Source organism: Sorex araneus, chromosome 2 (assembly GCF_027595985.1).
Source record: "Sorex araneus isolate mSorAra2 chromosome 2, mSorAra2.pri, whole genome shotgun sequence".
NCBI classification, from domain to species: Eukaryota; Metazoa; Chordata; class Mammalia; order Eulipotyphla; family Soricidae; genus Sorex; species Sorex araneus.
In genome coordinates this window covers 307,351,055-307,371,984 of record NC_073303.1, presented here as the reverse complement: position 1 = coordinate 307,371,984, position 20,930 = coordinate 307,351,055, and the positions used below count along the sequence as shown (strand labels likewise).

General features: G+C 44.6%; 1 protein-coding gene across 1 annotated transcript in view; it reads right to left on the bottom strand.

Annotated features, from left to right (window-relative positions):
- The window catches only part of PLD1 (phospholipase D1), a 288,369-nt gene extending 274,223 nt beyond the window's left edge, over positions 1 to 14,146 (bottom strand). Inside the window, exon 1 of the mRNA XM_055127575.1 lies at positions 14,000 to 14,146. The gene's annotated coding sequence lies outside the window, so the exon portion shown is untranslated. The remainder of the gene's footprint in view (positions 1 to 13,999) is intronic.
- Positions 14,147 to 20,930: the final 6,784 nt, after the last annotated feature.

Here is a 20,930-nt window from a genome sequence, read left to right as displayed (position 1 = left end):
ACAAATAAAAATTTGCTAAATAATAAGGGTAAACATAAATTTGGTTAAGTATTTATTCATAAATATATAGGGGTCAGAGAGATAATACCAAGGATAGAACACTTGCCTTGCACACAGCCTATCCTGGTTCAATTTCTAGCTCTCCGAAGCCCAAACCCTGCCAGGAGTGATCCTTTAGTGCAGAGCCAGAAGTAAATCCTGAGCACTGCTGGATGTGGCCTCAAAAGCAAGCAAAAACAACCACAAAAACAATCAGATAAATACAAATTACATTTAATAATGCAAAATATAAAACTCAACAACCAGCATCAACTAATTTTTTTGTTTGTTTGTTTTAGGCCACACCTGGCGATAATGAGAGATTATACTCAGGAATCACTCCTGGCAGTGCTCAGGGGACCATACAGAGATTAAACCAAGGTTAAACCAGCATATGCAAGGAAAGCACCTACAACTAAATCTAGCACAGCCCAAGGGAAATCTTTCCTTAAAATTCTCACCACCTCACTTGCCTTTTCCTGTTCTGGGTCTTGGTTCTCACTTCTCTGTGAGAATCAGATGGTGCCTTCTCAGCTGTTCTCAGAGTAATACAGTTCCAGCAGCAACTGATGTCAGGCTGTGTGGAGCGACGTAAGGAGGGGCAAAGCAACTTGTAGAGTCCCCATCTAGGATTTAGGAAGAAGGGCATCTCTGCTTTTAGGTGCTTTAATCATGCTGGAATTTCCCAGATTTCTTTCACAATAGTGGTTTCTGGGGCTATAGACTGCAGTGATATAACTATAACATATAGATACATATACATATATATGTACACATATATATCTATATACATGTATGTGTATAAATACACATATTTGCAAATGTATATGCAAACACGTGTTTATATATATATCTATATGTGTGTATATGGATATATATCACTTCTTTAACACATAAATATAACTTTTTACATATAACTGTTTATAAGTACAAAAACTGCTGGCCCAAGTACTGAGTCTACACTTGCCAGCCCTGAGGCACCTCTATAAAGTACCTGCGCAGGTGAGGCTCTGCTCCCCTTCCATATGAAACTGAAGAATGTAAAGAGCAGGGAAGCTTTCCCATCACTGCCTGACTTAGTTTATCTTTCATTTTTTTCTGCAATGCTCAGGGGGTACTCCTGACTCTACACACAGGGATCACTCCTGGCTGTGCTTGGATGAGATGCCAGGGATGGTACCCTGGTCAGCCACATGCAAGTTAAACACCACAACCACTGCACTATTACTCTGGCCTTATTAGTTCACTCTTCTGACCTGAGCACACACCCTGTTTTTACTCTGAAGTGCTTTTAAAAAGCAAACACCAGGAGTTTACAAAACAGCAGAGCCAGGGAGATGACTGAAAGGGCCAGATCACGTGGGCACCTGCAGGTGACCGGGCTTCAAACCCCAGCATCACACCCCCAGCTTCACCCAGGGATCCTCCAAGACCTACGGGATGTGCTCCTCCCACCAAAAGAAGGTAAATGCTTCTCTTATTAACTGCTAATTTAATAAGAGAAGCAGCTACATTTATGGATTAAGAAAATCAAAATTTCTAGCAAAGGTCAAAACCAAAGCCCTAATTGCACAATTACAAGACATATCATCACCCTCTGCCCTAACCCATTGCATGGCCAAAAATCTTCCTATCACTTCCATCACTGACCGACTCAGGGAACCCCAGTCTCACCAGGGATTCCTCAGGGACACATCATTTCTTCCTCGTCTATATTCTCAGAGGCATATTTTCATGTCATTCAACCAACAATTTCTGTTCACTGGTTTATTTACATATGTAATTCCTGCTGGATTTGAGGTTGACATATGGAACAGGTGACCATATGTCAGGAACAGGCTGAGTGGCTTCTATGCCCCAGGTTCTGTGTTTAACAATGCCCAGGCACTGTTCCTGACAGTGCTCATAGAAGTCTGGTCACTAGATACTCTACTCATTCTCAGATTGCAGGTGGGGAAACCAAGGCACAGAAGGACTTTTTTTCAAGTTACTAGACTTTGGTGTTAGCACTGAACTATGGGCCCAGTTTGTAGGGAGCCATTTTACCTTACTGATCTTATCCTGTCACTATTTGTTTAATCACTAGCTAACCCCATGCCACACCTAGTAAAGGTTGCCACTCCTAATCTTGCTGATCTTATCCTATCAGCATTTGTTTATTACTAGCTAAATCCCGTGCCACACCCTGCATTTCTGTTGGGGGTCCTGGCACCACCTCCTCCCAACAGGGAGGTATAGAATAAATGCCTTTTCTCCCTAAAAAAAAAAAAAAAAAAAAAAAAAATTATTGGGCGAGGCAATATGCTTCCTCAGGGCGTGCAAGTACTCCCCGGGATTATAGATGCTGATTTTCAAGGGCAGATTGGAGTAGTAGTTGAATCACTCTCCCCATTTTCAGTCTTGGACGCTGGCGCGCGGCTAGCACAGCTAATACTCATTCCAATAACAACAGTACAAAAACCACCCCCAATGTCAGAGACTTTTGCATTTTTTGCCCAACGCATTCTTAATCACAAGGGCCTGATGACTTTAGAGATCAACGGGAAGGAGTTTTTAGGTCTGATTGACACTGGTGCGGATGTAACAGTCATTGCTGAAAAAGACTGGCCAAAAAGGTGGCCCCTCACCCCCTCATTGACTCACCTTCAGGGTATAGGTCAATCCCAAAACCCTATGTTAAGCTCATTTACGCTTGATTGGCGCACCAAGGAGGGAAAATCCGGGATGGTACGCCCCTATGTTCTGCCCGGGCTCCCACTCAATCTCTGGGGCAGGGATATTCTTTCACAGATGGACCTTATACTAATTGATGCCAAGGGCCTAGACATGCTCCTTTCAGCAGGTTATTCTCCCGGAAAGGTTCTAGGAAAATACCTCCAGGGCACGCCTGCGCCGCTAGCCCTCGACCCAGTGAAAAATGACCGCGCAGGCTTAGGTTTATTCTCAGTAACTGCCACGGCTCCTCCTGCACCCCATACGGATAAGATCATATGGAAGTCCAATGAGCCTGTATGGGTGGACCAGTGGCCGCTTCCCACTGAAAAATTACAGGCCGCCATGTTGTTAGTGCAGGAACAACTCGCGGCGGGACACATAGAACCCACCTCTTCCCCCTGGAACACACCCATTTTTGTTATAAAAAAGAAAAACGGCAGTTGACGACTGCTGCAGGATCTACGAGCAGTAAATAAAACCATGGTCATTTTCAGGGCGCTTTAACTTGGACTGCCGTCCCCAGCAGCCATCCCTTCAGAAATGTATAAGATAGTACTCGATTTAAAAGACTGCTTCTTCTCAATTCCCTTGCATCCTGATGATCGCCCCCGTTTTGTCTTTAGTTTGCCAGCTATTAATTATAAAGAGCCCATGCAACGTTTTCAATGGAAGGTTTTACCCCAGGGAATGGCAAATAGCACCACACTGTGTCAAAAATTTGTGGCTCAAATTCTTGCTCCCATTAGGGCACAATGGCCCGACATCTATATGATCCATTATATGGATGATATACTGCTTGCTGGATCTGACCCACAGGCCACTATGCTCTGTTGCAATCAGCTGATCCGTGCGTTTACTCAGTCTGGCTTTCAAATTGCCCCCGAAAAAATTCAGATCGCTGACCCTTATACCTTTCTTGGATTTCGTCTTCAGGGGTCCCGTGTACTTTTGCAAAAAACGCAGCTGAAGCTTACTTCATTAAAGACACTACATGATTTTCAACAACTGCTTGGGCATATTACATGGCTCAGTCCCTATCTGAAACTTACCAAAGGAGACCTTATGCCCCTTTATGACCTTTTGCGCGGTGATGCTGACCCTTCTTCCCCTCGGAGTCTGACACCAGCAGCCCAAGAATCCCTAGTTCTCATAGAAAAAGCGATTGAAGGTCACTTTGTTTGCTCTCTAGATTATCAGCGCCTTTTTCACCTCCTTATCTTCGCTACTCCTCATTCTCCCACGGGCTTAATTTGGCAGGAAAACCCTGTTTCTTGGATTCACCTTCCTGCCACACCAAAGAAAGTTCTTGTACCCTACTATCTCTTAGTGGCATCCTTAATTATTGAAGGAAGGAGTTTCTCTTGTAGACACTTTGGTCTTGAACCGGCTTCTGTTATTCAACCCTACAATAAGGAACAGATAGATTGGCTTCTTCAAAATACTGATGATTGGCCCATCACCTGTGCTTCCTTTTCAGGAATTTTAGATAATCATTATCCCCCCAATAAGTTGATACAATTTATGGCTTTACATCAATGGGTTTTTCCTGTTGTCACTAAGACCAGCCCTATCCCTGGGGCTAAAGTGATTTTCACTGATGGATCCTCTAATGGCCAGGCCGCCTATGCCTGTGAGGGTGAGACTGTTTCTTTTTCCACAAAGGAGTCCTCTGCTCAGCTGGTTGAACTCACAGCTGTTCTAATGGTTTTTAAAAATTTTTCCCTTCTTCCTTTCAATTTATACACGGATAGTGCCTATGTGGCCTTCTCTATACCATTACTGGAGACTATTAGTTACATAAAACCCTCCTCCCCCGCAACGTCATTGTTTTTGCAAATCCAACAGTATATTCGCTCCCGGCGAGCTCCATTTTTCATAGGTCATCTTCGTGCCCACACTAACCTCCCTGGGCCACTGGCAGCAGGTAATCACTTGGCAGATTTGGCCACCCGATCTTTCACAGCGCTAACTCTACAAGCAGATCCGCTGCAGGAGGCCACAACTGCACATGCCCTTCACCATCTGAATGCTCAAACTCTCCGCCTTATGTTTAAAATCACGCGTGAGCAGGCACGGCAGATTGTGCACCAGTGCCCTTCCTGTGTATCCCTTCTACCCGTGCCTCACTTAGGGGTCAATCCCCGAGGACTAGTCCCTAATGCCATCTGGCAAATGGATGTCACTCATATTCATTCCTTTGGGCAGCTTAAATATGTGCATGTGACTATTGATACCTTTAGTGGGTTTATTTGCGCCTCAGCCCAGACTGGAGAGGCCTCAAAAAATGTCATTGCTCATGTCTTGCACTGCTTTTCTGTACTGGGCAAACCACAGCTAATAAAAACAGACAATGGTCCAGGATACACTGGAAAAAAGTTTGAGCATTTTTGTAAGAAGCTGCAGATTTCCCATCATACAGGGATCCCCTATAATCCTCAAGGGCAGGGGATAGTGGAGCGAGCCCATCTCACTCTTAAAACATATATTCAAAAGCTCCGGACAGAAAAGGAACTGTACCCAGCCTCACTTTCCCCTAAGACGTTACTATCTCACGCTTTGTTTGTCATGAACTTTCTTATACTGGACAAAGAAGGTCGCAGTGCAGCGGACCGTTTTTGGCATACTTCCACCAGCCACACTTATGCAAAAGTAAGGTGGAAAGACCCTCTGAGTGGTCTATGGAAGGGCCCTGATCCAGTCCTTATATGGGGCCGAGGATCAGCCTGCATATTTGATGCTGCTGATAGTGTAGCCCGCTGGCTCCCCGAACGACTGATAAGGCAGGTCGACACACCTGCTCTGGCTGAACCGACTTCCACCCCGAGAATAAATGAATCCTCTGAGGACAGTGTCCCTTCTGCCACTGCCCAGGAACTTGCTTCTGCTCAGTCAGCCGCGTCGGGAGTGACCAACTAGTGGTCTCGCTCACAGAACAGTTATTCAGACTTGGCCTGGCTGGAGCAGGAACCAGCGTTACTTCAAGACCGAAGATGATGCCCGTAGGGCAGGATGGGGAGTCTCAGTGTGAATGTGGTGAGTGGGGTGCGCACCCGCGTGAAAGAAGGACCGGTCCGAGTGTGTGCAGGAGTAAGATTTGTGCGTGTGCTCCTAGTGTGTGTGCAATTGTCTCATTATCTTTCTTAGTTCTGCTTAGTTTTCAACAACTTTGAGAAGGTTTTGCCAGCTTATATCAACAAAAGTGCTTTCTTGACCCGTTTTTTCAACAAGCAGGAAACTGGCTGCTCAGGCAGAGAAACGGGGAGCAATGTTCCCAATCGGCCGACAGGGCTCACTTTGCCCTGGGGACTGCTCTTTCCTTTCTCAGTCTATCAGTTTTTTCCTGCCATTCTTGAAGGGTCAGATTGATCGATCAAGTATATATTTGTGCACATGTGTGATGTTTATTGTCTGACTGTCTGTCTCTCTGTCTGTGGAACACTCGAGTATTAGAGCTAGTTTAAAGTCAGTAATTCTTAGATCTGGGCAAACAAAATCAAGGGAGGTCAGAGTGATATGGAGCCCAGCAATTTAAAAGACCTAAGTATCTTTGGAGCTTGCTAGGTCAGGTCTAAACAAAGATTTCTAATCAGAATGTGGCGCCTACAAAGAAATTGAAATTTTTAATCCAGATTTCATATTGGGAAAACATTAATAGTTATTAACAGTTGAAATCCTCTTGAATTCTAGTAAGCTAACATATCTATTGGACTTACATTCCTCACCCTCCACTTTTACAGGTTGTAGATTGGACCATGCCAGGACCCAGTATCTGGGCTAACAATTCCTTTCTTTTACCCCTTCCATGGGATTCACAGATGCCTCAGCTGCTGAATAAAGAAGAAACACCTTTTAATTTTTTCTCTAGGATACTCACTTGATCCTGTCTGCATTGGAGTGCCTCCCTGTCTCCCTCTTCACTTTCAGACTTGGATTCATACCAAGTCCCAAATTTATACTACCTCTGATCACTCACAAAAAGATTTTTCTTTTCTGGTGATTGTGCATTATTTACCTGTCTCAATTCTTCCCTCTCAATCCAAGATTCTCCCCACAGTATAATTTTATTAAGGGCTGGATCGCATATGGTTACCAGTGAACCTGACCAGAGAATGGCAACGCTCCCCCGATAAAGGGCTCCTGACTGAAGACCTGACACAACTGCTCCGGCACTCCTGACAATTCCTTGGGCCCCTGATCGCCGCTATCCTGGACTCATTGCTGTAACCACCACTGATGCTGTTGCAGGAATAGTTCTTCAAGCCTCGGTCCAGACACACAACTTCGTCTAAACATGACAAAATGACTCTTACCACCTTGGGACAATGCAGGCTACTGTCAACCATGATGTTGAGCAACAATTGGACACTCTACAGCAAGTGCTACTTTGGGTCCAGGGCTGGGTTAATATCTTAGAGTAACAAATGAGATTTTTGAGTGTTTAAGGATCTTTGGCTTGATTTGTAGGACCTCATCTTCCCCCAGTTCTTTACCTTGAGGATGCCGGGCTCCCAAGGATTTATTCTTGTGGATCAGGTTGCCAGGCAAAGCACTGCAAGGGAGGGCTGATACCCCGGCCCGGCTCCCTGCGAGGTATTCTGGTATAGCTTAGAGGTTACTCCAAAACCAAGGATTGATGGGGCCTATGAGGAGCCCCCTGCATAGACCCGATCATCCTTTCCTTCCTCTCCCTGCAAAAATGGAGTCTTTATGTCACAAGGGATACCGGACAATGCCTCCCCTGACCACATTTAATTTAAAACAAAACAGGGGGAGATGTAGGGAGCCATTTTACCTTACTGATCTTATCCTGTCACTATTTGTTTAATCACTAGCTAACCCCATGCCACACCTAGTAAAGGTTGCCACTCCTAATCTTGCTGATCTTATCCTATCAGCATTTGTTTATTACTAGCTAAATCCCGTGCCACACCCTGCATTTCTGTTGGGGGTCCTGGCACCACCTCCTCCCAACAGGGAGGTATAAAATACTGTAACTGCCATAGAATAAATGCCTTTTCTCCCTCCTCCGGGCTCTGCGTCTGTTCTTTCGGCTGCGCCCTACGAAGGGTTCTCCCTGCTGAACAGAACGAGACCTCCACATCGACTTCCATACCAGTTGGCTTAGTATTGTCAGGAGTGGTCCCCAGGGCCTCTGAGCACTGCCTGGAAAAAAACCCAAAAGAAATAAATATATAAAACACTAGCCACCCAAACCTTCATTTCTGAAAATGCCTATGTAGTGTGAATAAAATGAATGGCTAATCCCTTTCTCATCCACTAAACACACCCTTTTCATTCAGCTCATATCAAACAATCCAGAGGACACTGGAGACACAAAAATGACAAAAGCATAGTCTGTGATCCTCAGGACCTTATCCTCTGGCAAGGCAGAAATGATAAAGTAACCACAGTGATCCCAGCCAGCATCAAGATATAAAATCTATTTACATAAAATTGATGTTAACAAACAGAGACCCAATGGTTGTGAGTAGCTCAAGCCCGCCCAGCCCTGCTTTGCAGATGGACCGTGACTTTTCAGCAAGCATTAAAATCACTTCAAGATAGACCAAAGATCACTCTCAATAGCAATGGTCATTCCAAAGAGCACAGTCAAGAAGGGACCATGATCAGAAACTCAGGATAAAGAACTGACAATGGTGTTGGTGGCCCACGCTCTATAGCTGTGTCCCTCTTCCACTTCTCTTTCCCCTAGAGTTGTTGCCCTTTCTCCTCCACTGCTGTCCCTTCCCCATGTTTGCTGCTGACTTTGGTAACTGAACACGTCGAGTTCCTCTGCCGCTTGATGACCAATCTATTGAGAGACACAGTGACAGTGTTTTGAGGGATTTCAACAAGTTAGCGGGTCAGAAGCTAAACTACTCTGGTTCTCCAAGTCACTCTCTTGTCGGCAAAGCCACAGGACTCTGTTTTGTAGAAAAGGGAAAGCTCATCTTTAGAAAGGGCAGGATAAGCCTGGTGGGCACTGGAGTTGTTAGTAAATTCTTTTCTGTGTTGATCTCCTGAGGGAACTGCATGGAAGCTTTGAATCTAAACAGATCTCTGAATAAAAGTTCAGTCTATTCTTATCTTATGCTTTTGGAGGAAGGATAAGAATAGGCAACAGTTTCAGCCCAGAAGAGCTTTCTGGTTTTTGAATTTTTTTTTTGCTTATTGCTTTTTGTGTCACACCCGGCGATGCACAGTGGTTACTCCTGGCTCATGCACTCAGGAATTACTCCTGGTGGTGCTTGGGGGACCATAAGGGATGCTAGAAATCGAACCCGGGTCAGCCACATGTAAGGCAAACTCCCTACTAGCTGTGCTATTGCTCCAGTGCCGGTTTTTTAATTTTAAATTAAAGCTTTTACATTCTTTGGGGTTATTTTCATTCTCCTTCAAACACACTGTTGGTAAATACGTACTTTGAGAAATGAGCACCATGGAGAATGGAGCTTTTATTTTCCTGTTCTTACTATAAAATACAAAATTTGTCTATTTTGTCCTTAGAAGTCTCTCTCTGAAGAAAAGAATTAACTAAAAAGTTATATCTACTTTCATGTTGTTCTTGGATGATCATCTATTGGGGTCAGACACTTTCAAAAGGTTCCCAACTCAAAATCAAAAGTACTTCAAACACTAAGGACAGAATCAAATATTCCCCTCATCCAAAGGGGAGTCTCAGGTCACAGGCAATTGGGGAAGGAATCTGAGATTGCGAAGCCCAAAGCAGCAAGACCTCCCACAGCTAACAGTTAGCCACAAACTTCTGCTCTTTCTACCACTACATAACCTGGGCCCTTATTTAGCAAATTAAATCCAGTATGGTTTAAATCACTATTAAAATAATGAGCATTTTCCCCTTTATTGGTAAATACCACCCACTTCTCCACTCCAAATATATGCCCTGGACACTCAGATGCTCCTAGGATCGTTATCTCAACACTCACACAGTCAAGGGCTAAAACCAGGCTCAGTGGAGGTTCTCCGGGAACCTGCCCTAGCACTCCCAGCCCAGATATATCACCTTAATTTCCTCTTCTGGAAAATAAGACAATTAGATGGTCTGTCTGGAGGACTGGAGAGATAGCAGAGCAGGTAGGGTGTTTGCCTTGCACGCGGCCGACCCGGGTTTGATTCCTCCATCCCTCTCAGAGAGCCTGGCAAGCTACCCAGAGTATCCAGCCCGCACAGCAGAGCCTGGCAAGCTAGCCATTGCATATTCGATATAGCAAAAACAGTGACAAGTCTCACAATGGAGAAGTTACTGGTGCCCACTCCAGCAAATCGATGAACAACGGGGTGACAGTGCAGTGCTACAGTCTGGGTTGTACTCCAGTTGCAATCTTGCCAAATTATTTTTCCCTATGGATGAGGGCAAGGTTAGGACTATACCCACACCTGACACAAAATTGATTCGTTAGAAAAGTGAGAGCACAGGTACATGGTGCAAGTGAGGTCCAAAGCCAAAGCTTGGATTCAGGATGCCCAAAAGAGAGCCGCAGCTCTGTGGGTGCTTGATGTATGATCTCACTGTGTCTCAAATAACCTCATTATGTACATAACAATGGTGGTTCCTGTTTTCTACTTTCAAGGGTAAAGTATGCTCAGGTTTGTAAAATGCTGAGAATAGGACCTGGCACACAGTAAGGCCCATATATTGTTAATCAAGCAAATCCTGATATAGTCATGTGTGTTCAAGGAATTCAAATAATTAAGGAAGTTTCACAGCAGACAGAAAAAGAGCTATGACACTATGAAACAACTAACACATCACTACTGAGCTGAGCACTGAAACATCTGGGATGCAGATGTTATACTTCACTGTAAATTTAGGACTGAGTTCCCACACTTACCTAAAACACAATTTCGAAACTGTCCAGATTAGGAGTTTTCTTCTGCAACAGTCTGAAACCACACCCCAGCAGGAGTATATACCTTGTTTTATGATGCAAAACTACTTTAAGACTTGTGAACATAAACAGAGCTTCCTAGAATACAAATACTCAGAATAACTGCACATTTAATGGCCATGCGGCCCTGCCCTGTAGCAATGATCTCCAGGAAATACCTGGTTTGGGGAGGAAATTGCTTCATCCAGCAGCTGGCTTTGTCAAAACTGCTTCTAGTTTCTAAAAAGCTACAACTATCTGAACTCAAACAAGACTTAGGTGTTAGTAAGCTGCTGATGGGGACACAAGGATTCCTGGGCCTGGTCAATTCTAAACTGGAGCAATAGCACAGTAGGTAGGGCATTTGCCTTGCACAGGGCCGACCCGGGTTCGATTCTTCCATATCTCGGAGAGCCCAGCAAGCTACCGAGAGTATCCCGCCTGTACAGCAGAGCCTGGCAAGCTACCCATGGCATATTCGATATGCCAAAAGCAGTAACAAGTCTCACAATGGAGATGTTACTAGTGCCCATTGAAGGAAATCGATCTACAACGGAAAGACAGTGCTACAGTGCTACAATCCCTTTTCGGTTTCTCCCTTTTGATAGCTATATCATATACATATATATATATATATCCATATACATATATATATTACATTCAGTGCACCTTGACATTCAAATTAAAGTCACTCCCATGCTTCTGCTTACAGTCATGCATTAGAATTTCCACATGGAACACCTACATAATGGAATACTATGCAGCTGTTAGAAAAGATGAAGTCATGAACTTTGCATATAAGTGGATCAGCATGGAAAGTATCATGCTAAGTGAAATGAGTCAGCAAGAGAGAGACAGACATAGAAAGATTGCACTCATCTGTGTAACATAAAATAACAGACTAGGAGACTAACACCCAAGAATAGCAGAAATAAGGACCAGGAGGTTTGCTCCATGGCTTGGAAGCCAGCCTCACATGCTGGGGGAAAAGGCAGCTCATAGAGAAGGGAACACCAACTAAAGTGTGGTTGGAGGACCCGCTTGGGATGAGAGATGCTTGCTGAAAGTAGACTATAGATTGAACACGATGACCACTCAATACCTCTATTGCAAACCACAACACCGAAAAAGAGAGAGAGAACAAAAGGGAATGCCCTGCCATAGAGGCGGGGTGGGGTGGGGGTGACGGGAGTGGCAGGGATGCTGGGGTCATTGGTGGTGGAGAATGGGCACTGGTGGAGGGATGGGTCCTCTAGCATTGTATGACTGAAACGCAAGCACGAAAATATGCAAATCTGTAACGGTAAATAAACAAACAAACAAACAAACAAATAAATAAATAAATAAAAAGAATTTCCACATGGAGAACAGATTTACTAAATACAGACTGACTATGGCTTTTCACCTTTTCTTTTTGAAAAATGCATTTCTCTAAAGTTAATGAGCAGAAGCTCAAACCATGCTTAGAGGGGGGTGAAGGGAGGGAGCCTGCAACTCCATCATCACCATTAAGATGTTGCTAAACATGACGCCCACCATAGCCATGTCATCGGACTGTGCCATGCTATTTCAATGGGGTGCTTCCGAGGGGGGCGGGTGAGAGCCCCACCCCAAGGGACCCAGCCTCCGCAGCTGAAAACCTCCAGAACTCAACTGCGCCATGCTCAAGGCCGCTCTGCACATGCTCAGCCGAGCCTCATGCACAAGTGAACATACGGCCACGCAACACATAATAAGACACGCCCTACCCATTCTCCACATTTGCTGGACTTCAAATAGTAGCAACCAATCACAGAGGAAAATATATATATACATATATATATGCACATATACATATTTTCAGACATATACGAAAGCTCACATCACTCAACCTTTAACAACATGTTAGTGATATTCTAAAGAATGTCTTAATGGTCCCTGCCCAAATAGAACAATCTTCACAGTTTCCTCAATGGATACTTTTGGGTAGCATTTTCAGCGGTTTTTCATAACAAACAATACAAAATATATTATTTCAGTTGTGCTTTCGGACAGGGATTGGGGTTTGGGATGGAAACATCCCAAATATGATGGTGGGGAGGTATGATGGTGGTGGGATTGATGTTTGAATATTGAATGTGACCGAATATTGTGAATTACCTTATAAAATAAAAAAAATTAAATATGTTGCTAAAACCCTTAATGAAAGTTTTAAAATGATGGTCCCAGCAAATTTGTTATGTGTATTTCAACACAATACAAATAACTATGGCAAGACCTCTAGGAGTTAAAGATAAATTGTTTTTATAACAAATCTCTTTTAACTAATAATCATAGTATATTTAACACATCCTGAGAAGACAGACCGGAATTAATACACTGAATTAAAAGGTCGCCAAACAGCATTTTAAGACTATGTACAAATGCCAACTAAAACGCTGTGTACAAACCCCTTGAATGCTCTGAAACATTTAATACTGAAAAGCGATTCTTATTCAAATAGGATGTAAATGTAGCATCAGCTAACAGTGTAATTGTGGACACCTTTCCTTCTGTAAACTCTCATTGCACCACTCTTAATAGTCTAGTTAAGTATATCTCAAGATTCTGCTTGTGTGCTTCCCATGGGCCTGGAGAAGCTCACAAAGGATTATATGACTGAAATGGGCAGGCCTAACCTGAAAAGTTAAGGGAACTTCCCATTCTGGGTAAGAGCTGAAGTGACCTGCAGCACCGACCCTGGAAATTCATTCGTCTGCATTTCCAGGCTCGCGGGAGTTAAAGGAGGAAACAGCTGGACTTCGTACAGGGTAGTCCTGCAGGGCATCGCACAGGAGCCGTCCGACCCCGTCGAACCCCGGGTATGGGGGAGGGGAAAGAGCAGCTCCTGGCTCTCCAGGCCCTCGCCACACCCGGCGTCCTCCTCTCCGGGGCCCCCAGCGAGCAGCTGTGACCCCAGGCCCGGTAGCGGCTGACAGGCGGGGTCGAGCGCCCGGGCACGCAGTGCTTCCTATTGGCGGGGATGCTGTACCCCTCGCCCGGGGGGCCCGCTCGGCCCGCAGCGTACGGGACCCCGGGGGCACAAGGGCTGGGGACACCAGACACCTGCGCGGGGTCCGCGGCGGGCGCCTCCGACGTGTCCATCCTCCCGGGCCGGCGGCAGCACCGTACGTGCCAACTTGTTGCGATTGAAGGCGCCAGCCCTGAGCCCCCGGGCGTTCCCGCGAACCCCCCCGGGGCCAGTGGAGGGCGGCGCTGGCGCCCGCCGCCCGCAGCGTGCCAAGGTCCCGGCCCCGTGGGGCGGGAGCGGGGCCGGCGGGCGCCAGCGCCCACCCCGGGCCCCGCGACAGCCCCGCGCGGCCTCCGAGCGCTCCTACCTGCAGGGCGAGGGCGGCCGCGGGCACCGGCGCGGCCCGGCTGGGCTCCGCGGGGCGGGCTGCGGGCAGGGCCGACGTGGAGGGAGCGGCGCGGCGCCCAGGCGCGGGCGGAACTCGGCGGCCGGACTCGGCCCGGCCGGGCAGGGGAGGGGCGAGGCGGCGGCGGGCCACTGGCCGCCCCCGCGGGCACCGAGGACTCCGGCCGCGCGCCCCTGCCTCGGCCCCACTCTTCCCGCTCCTGAAGTTTCCTAACTCCGCCGCGCCAGCCTGGGGGACGTCCACTCGGGTCACTGTCACTATGGTCAGGGAGCCTGGGGCCTCCGAGGGTCGGTCCAGGCGCTGTTCTGGACGCTCTGCTTCATTCGTTCATCCTCCAGGCTTGCAAACTGGCAGTCGAGGCTGGTCCATTTTACAAGCTGGCGATCTTGCTTGTAAAAAGCTGATCCGAACTTGCCCGAGGTGACACGATTAAGAAGCAATTGTAGCCTTCATTTATCAGAGTAGCTCCCTAGAGTAGATGTTATCTAACCGACAGGTGCAAAGATTGATGCTCAGATAAGTGAAACGACCCATCAAAGTTGACTGGATTAAACTGCAGTCACTACAATCCAACTGTTGACATGTTTAAACTGCAAGCTGGGTGGAATTCAGAAATCTTGGCATCTTAGTCAATTGAGGGTAAAACACGGAAAATCCCCATTCCGAGCACCGGCACTCTCCAAATACAGCAAGGCCGGTATTTCTAGTCCATTTAGAATCACGACTTGAACGAAAAAGGGAACCAGTCATCATGTGGCTTGACTAGCGGCCCCTTTGGAATAGATTTGAGTGCAGGCCAGCTCCAACCTCCTTACACAATAGTGCATTCTGCCAAAGCTGAAGGGAGCCGTGGGCTCCACATACTCCAAACTGCGAATAACGATGGCCACTTTAAAGCACTTAGTGGGCATGGCAGAGGCGAGACGGGCCGCGTTACCTCACGTCTTCCTGCACACATGGAAGTACGTGAAATAAAAAAATTATAATACTCCCATCCAGCCAAGGGAGGGGGCAGGGGGGAAGCCTAGTCTGGAATTCTGTTTTCCTGTAGCCTATAGTTGCTTAGCACTCCCCAGCCTACATATTTCTCTCTTGAGCACATCTTTTCCTAATGATAGAAGAGTCACACGGCCATCACTGTTTTCTTGCTGACAGAAATGACTGATGTCTCTGGAGTCCTGTGATACTGACAGACTTTTACAATTAAACACATGGCCCTCTGAGCAAACAGAGTATTGCCTAAGAGAAGTTTGGCACGTGTAGGACAAGCTTGTTACTGAAAAGACTGAACACTCTCTCCTCCCTGTCTGTCTTTCTCAAGTTTTATTAGTCACAGATGATTCGATAGGTATCACACACACACACACACGCACACACACACACACACACACCAGTCACTGTGTTCTTGCAAGCTTGCCTTTAGAAATTATAAGCAGCTATAAACTGTACTCCTGATCCTTAGTTGTTATTATTAAAACATTTGTCACCAATCTATAATACATCTTTCTATGAACTATAATTAGAAATAAAATAATTTAATTACCTCACAATAATTGAACTTCTGCTTTACCGAGCTAGAAAAGTAATACAGAAAAGTTAGGTGTAGTTTAGAGATATTTTTGAACTATCAAAGATAGAATCTAGAAATAGTATGATTCTGTAGGTAAATATCTTTATTTTCTAAAAAAAACCTGTCGATTGTTGGTTACTGGGATTTTTTGTTTGTTTACAAATTCAGTCACAACACAGAGGTATCAAGAAAATATCTTGATTTTTTTTATAAGAAATCCTGTTGTTTCTCCATCTGCATACATATTTCACATTTTTGTCAGAGAAACATTTAAAAATCCTGTTTAGTTTTATCTTGTCTGAGTACAAATGTAACATATCATATTTACTCTTGTATTTTCCAAAAATGCAAAGCTTTAGAAATCACAAAAAATAAATTATGTTAAATTTACCTGTGATTCCCTCATCCAAACACACCATGACTAATGTTTTGGTTTCTTTCCTATTTTTTTTAACCTGTAAATAACACTTTGTTATAAAATTAATACCATGCTGTAAAAAAGACTCAAAACCATCCTTATTTCACTGAAAAATTATAACTTGAGTACTTGTACTGCCACTAAATTTCATTTAAAATATAATTTATGAATAAAGAATATTTCAGTTATTTATTTCTCTATTTTTCCAAGAAGCTTTCAGAATGTTTCCAGACTTTGGGGCAGGTTATAAGTCACATTGAGATGAGTACTATTGTACTAATCTGCTGAGAGCACTACTTTCTTAAGCCAAAGTCCTTGAAATAATCAAACTGTATCCTGGGGCTAGAGAGACAGTAGAGCAAGTATGGCCCTTTCCTTGCATGTATCTGACCCAAGTTTGATCCCCGGCACTCCACATGTTCTGCCAAAAGCCCTGCTAGGAGTGATCTCTGAGCACAGAGCCAGGAGTAAACCCTGAGCACTGCTAGGTGTACTCCCAAAACAAAAAAACAAAAGGAAAAAATTGATCCATGTATTAAACATTGTCTTTCTTTTTTTGTGTTTGTTTTGTTTTGTTTTGTTTGAAGGTCACACCTGGCAATGTTCAGGGCTTATTCCTGGCTTTGTACTCTGGGATCATTCCTGGAGGTCTCTGGAGACCATACAGGGTTCCAGGAATCAAACTGGGGTCACCCTCCTGCTATGCAAGTGCCCTATCCACTGTCTATCTGTACTGTCCTCCCACACGCATTATAAACACTTTTAAAGCTCTGTATGATACTGAATAAATACCTTCAAATACTGTTTTACCAATTGAACTCATACCTGTATTTCTTCAATAATCAGTACTGAGAATTATATTTTTCATGGGCGAATTCGATATGCCAAAAACAGTAAGAACAAGTGTCACAATGGAGACTTTACTGGTGTCCACTCAGCAAATCGATGAACAACAGATGATAGTGCACTACAGGGTTATTGGTAATTTGTACAGTTTACTGAAAATGATCTAATCCTATCCACTCCGTGTTTTTTCCTATGTGATATTGTTGTTCTTTTTTTTATTTTTAAATTGAATTTCTGTGAGATATACAGTTACAAAGTTGTTCATGATTCAGTTTCAGTCATAATGTTCCAACATCCATCCCTTCAGAACACATTTCCTGCCACCAATGTTCCCAGTTTCCACTTAACCACACCCACACCCACCCCATCCCCACACAGGCCTTTCTCTCTCTCTCTCTCTCTCTCTCTCTCTCTCTCTCTCTCTCTCTCTCTCTCTCTCTCTCTCTCTCTCTCTCTCTCTCTCATCACTTTGCCTCCTTTCCTCCTTTCAGCACTCGCCTATGTTCATTGCAGCCCTATTCATAATAGCCAGAATCTGGAAACAACCCAGGAGTTCTTGCTAATTTAGATTAATATTTTTAATTGCAATAGGAATGCTCTATAAAATCTGCAATATATTGCCCCAGATTTTCCCTAATGATATTTATGTAAGCACACAGTCATGCAAATTTGCTCTGTCATTTGGAGGTGCCCAGCTAGTATCTATTATCCTCTTGGATACTCCAATTTATCTAGAAAATTCACCTACCCTAGAGGACAGAGAGACAGGAAAGCAGAAAAAGGCACTTGCCTTGCACACAGCTGTTCAGGGTTTGATTCCTGGTACCCCATGTGGTCCCTGAATCCACCAAAAGTAATTCCTGAACCTAGAGTCAGGAATAAGCTCTGAGCACTACCAAGTGTGGCCATAAAACAAAAAGAAAAGAAAAATCACCTTTCCTGCAATGTGCAGTCTCAGCAAGGGGACAATTTAGGGCAATAGTCTATAAAACAAAAGGCAGTTTTGTGACCCAGCACTTGGTCTATTTTGGAAAATGTTTCATGTGCACTGGAAAAAAAACTGTATGTTCTTTCTTTTGGGGATCAAAGCCCTGTACAGATCTATTAGCCCTCTCTCTTCAATCTTTTCCTTCAGCACCAGTGTTGCCTTGCTGAGTTTTAGTCTTGTTGATCTGCCTAGCGGTGAAAAGGCAGTGTTGAAGTCCCCAGCTACTATTGTGTTGCTAGTAATGTCCTTGTTAAAATCTGTTAGCAGTTGTTTTAAGTATTTATCTGGTCCCTTATTTGGTGCACATTTACAAGTGTGATTTCTTCCTGCTGTACATATCCCTTGATTAGTAAAAAATGGCCTTTGCTGTCCCTTCTAATCAAAAAGATGAAAAACAACCTGAAATCTATATTGTTGGATACTAGTGTGGCCATCCTGGCTTTTTTGAGGGAGTTGTTTGCTTGCAGGATTGTTTTCTATCCTTTAATTTTGAGTCTATGCTTGCTCTGACTTTTCAGATGTGTTTCTTGTAGGCAGCAGAATGTTGGGTTCAGTTTTTTAATTCATTTTGCCACTCTGTGTCTCTTAACTGGTGCATTTAGACCATTGATATTGATGGAGATTATTGTCATGGGGTTTTGTGCCATCTTTCTGTAGGGGTTTGTTGTGCTTGTAGGGGGTTTTCTTGTCTTACAGTAGCCCCTTTAGTCCTTCTTTTAAGTTTGGTTTTGAGTCTATGAAGTTCCTGAGCTGGTGTTTATCCATGAAATAGTGTATCGTTCCTTCGGGTTTGAGTGAGAATTTAGCTGGATAACGTATTCTTGGTGAGGCATTCATTTCACTGAGTTTTCCCACTATATCCCACCATTGTCTTCGGGCTTGGAGGGTTTCCTCTGATAGGTCTGCTATAAATCTAAGGGGTGCTCCTTTGTATGTGATTTCCTTCTTTGACCTTGCTGCTTGCAGTACTGTGTCTCTATCCATGAAATCCATCATTCTGACTATTATATGTCTTGGAGTCTTTTTATTAGGGTCTATTTTAGCTGGCATTCTTCAGGCTCCTTGGTTCTGGATGCCTGCCTTCTCCAGCTCTGGGAACTTTTCAGCAATGATATTTTTAACTGTGGCTTTTTCACTGGGGGTTGTCTCCTTGTCCTCTGGTACCCCAATGATTCTAATGTTCAAACAGTACAGATGATTCTCAAAAAATTAGAAACTGAGCTCCCATTTGACCGAGCAATACCACTCCTGGGAATATACCCCGGAGAGGCAAAATATTATGGTTGAGTGTAATAAACTAATGCTCGCCGAGGGGCGAGTGCACTCTCGGGCTCTCCGGGCAGCTCTGTCTCACCGCCCGCGTTCGGTGCTCTGGAACCGCAGTGTGTGGACTGGATCGGGACGGCCAGTGGTCAAGGAAAGGCGAAGGAAGAACGAGGACCAAGCTGGTTGCTGATTAGTTACCATTTATTCAATCTTCCACCTTTCTCATCTCCCGCACTCCCAGCTCCGGCCTCTCTCTGGATCAACTGCCGCTTCTCTCTGGCTTCTCTGTCTCCTCCTCCTTCTCTCTCCCACCTTGCCCTCTAGGCTACAACCAGCCAGGTAGCAAAATCAACATAAGAAAGCCCTTCCTGAGGACAGGGCATTCCAAAGCCCTTCCTCACTCTTAAGGTTTTTTTCTTTTCCTTAGTCCAGGAACTTATTAACATCTTAATACTAGTTATTTTTGTATGGACATAGCAAGGGATACATTGAGGCTTGCAAGGCAGCTCTCCTGGCAACATCTTGCCACAGGCTCAGACCACAACACTCAGGCCAGATTAATCATTCCTCATCCTAGCAGGGTCCAATCTAGTATCACTGTTTGGATCATGACAGCATTTGTCCATGATCAAGCTCTTAACTTATAGTTAAGCATTAGGCACTTTGGCCAGGCCCATCTCGATGCCAGGGTAGCACACAACTCACCGCTTGCCCTGGGTCCTTCTTGTCCCACGTCGGGACCATGCTTTGGGGGTGCTAGGAAGTAAGGGCAGCTGAGGCTTAGGTCAAGAGAACAGATGCCCTGGAGGAAAATATCATGTAAAGTCAAATGACTCCCAGGTTACAAAAGCATAACATTTGTTAAGTCTTCCTGTGTCCATACAAAAAGGACTTGCTCTGAATAAACTATGCAAAGGACTCAAGGAAAAGAGAAAAACATTATTTACAAGTCAACAGAACACTAAGAAAGAAGCTATAAATAAACAAAGAGGAATAGGAGCACTGTAATGGGAGTAACCCAATAAACCTAAACTACCTGAATCTATGTTATCCTACAGTTGAGATGACATCTGCACTTCTGTATTAATTGAAGCACTGTTTACAATAGCTAAAATCTGGAAAAAACCCGAGTGCCAAAAACAGATGATTGGTTGAAGAAACTTTGGTACATCTACATTATGGAATACTATGCAGCTGTTAGAAAAGATGAAGTCATGATATTTTCATATAAGTGGATCAACATGGGAAGTATGTTAAGTGAATGAGTCAGAAATAGAGGGACAGGCATAGAAAGATTGCACTCATCTGTGGAATATAAAGTAACAGAATGGGAGACTAACTCCCAAGAGTAGCAGAGATAAGGACCAGGATGTCTGCTCCACGGCTTGGAAACCGGCCTCACATGCTCGAGGAAAAGACAGCTCAAATAGAGAAGGGGACACCAAGTAAAGGATGTTGGGAGGACCCATTTGGGTTGAAAGATGCGTGCCAAAAGTAGACTATAGCCCAAACATGATGGCTGCTCAATACCTCTATTGCAAACCACAACGCCAAAAAAGGAGAGAGGGAGCAAAAGGGAATACCCCACCATAGGGGGGGGCAGTATGGAGGGGATGTAAGAGGGGTGGTGGGAAGGATGCTTGGACCATTGGTGATAGAAAATGAGCACTGGTGGAGGGATGGATACTTGATCATTGTGTGACTCAAACGCAAACATGAAAGTCTGTATGCCTATAGCTGTACTTCATGGCGATTCACAAATAAAAAGTTTTTAAAAAGAAAAAAAGAAAATGTTGATGAAGTA